Source organism: Canis aureus, chromosome X (assembly GCF_053574225.1).
Source record: "Canis aureus isolate CA01 chromosome X, VMU_Caureus_v.1.0, whole genome shotgun sequence".
NCBI classification, from domain to species: Eukaryota; Metazoa; Chordata; class Mammalia; order Carnivora; family Canidae; genus Canis; species Canis aureus.
In genome coordinates, this window is record NC_135649.1 from 68,653,793 (window position 1) to 68,655,263 (window position 1,471).

Sequence of the window (1,471 nt, forward strand, 5' to 3'; positions counted from 1 at the left end):
TTAATTATTTAAAACAAAATAAAATACTCCAGCAATTCTTAATAAGAGAGGGATATACAAAACAATAATAATGGGGTATTAACTATCATTGAACTGGGTGATGGGTACATGGGGGGGTAATTATACTATTCTTTTTCCTTTGTATGCGTTTGATATTTTCCACAATAAAAGGCTTAAAAATAGTTGGGAATGAACTCCAAGATATATTGTTAAGACAAAAGTAAAGATTCAGAACATGTGGATGGTATGCTATTATTTGAATAAGAAAAAAATTAAAAGAAAGTCTAGGAATACTTGTTTGTATATGCAAAGAATATCTTTGATAAAATATGCAAGAAATTGATAACTTTAGTTGTTTCCTAGAAATAGAACCTGCACAGATTAGGAGTAAGAGAGGAAAGTTTTTATTTTTATTTTTATTATTAAAGATCTTATTTATTTATTCATGAGAGACAGACAGAGAGAGAGAGAGAGAGAGGCAGAGACAAAGGCAGAGGGAGAAGCAGGCTCCATGCAGGAAGCCTGATGTGGGACTCAATCCCAGGACTCCAGGATAACGCCCTGAGCCAAAGGCAGACACGCTCAACTGCTGAGCCACCCAGGCGTCCCAAGCGTCTAACTCTTGATTTTAAATCAGACTCTTAAGGTCATGAATTCAAGCTCTGCATTGGGCTCCATGCTGGGCATGGAGCCTACTTAAAAAAAAATATTTTCTAATAATTTGGTTATGACTTATATACAATAGTCAAGAAAGCATTCCTAAAATAAAGGGATCATATAGGCAAAAATTTTAATAAATCTGGAACCAAAATTTTGAGTGGTTTTACAAAATGATTAGAGGTGGAGAAGAAAGGATTATAGATATTGAATAATTAATGCTATTTTCAGAAAAAGTATACGTAAATTTTTGTGTGTGTGGAAATATAATTTATTGCTCACTGACTAGAAATAGGAACTAGATTAGAGGGAGAAAAGGAACAGAATCAACTTGATCAGTCAAGCAAAAGGTATGAGATGAAAATTAAGAAGCAAAAAAAGCAGCATAAAATAACATGAAATAAGTTGGTAGAATAAAACCTAAGATATTAATGATGACAATAAACAAGAATAGGTAAATTTCTCTATTTAAAAAATACTGTAAAAACTGAGGATTTTTTTTAAAAAAAGATTTATTTACTTTTAGAGAGAGAGAGCAAGTGGTGGGAGGGGCAGAGGGAGAGGATCCTATGCTCCATTGAGTGTGAAGCCCAACTCAGGGTTTGATCCCAAGACCCTGAGATATGACCTGAGTTAAAATCAAGAGTCAGCTGCTTACAATGTCCACAATAGCCAAAATATGGAAAGAGCCCAGATGTCCATCAATAGATGAATGGATACAGAAGAGGTGGTATACTTATACACAGTGGAATACTATGCAGCCATCACAAACAAAATCTTGACATTTGCAATGATGTGGATGGAACTAGAGGGT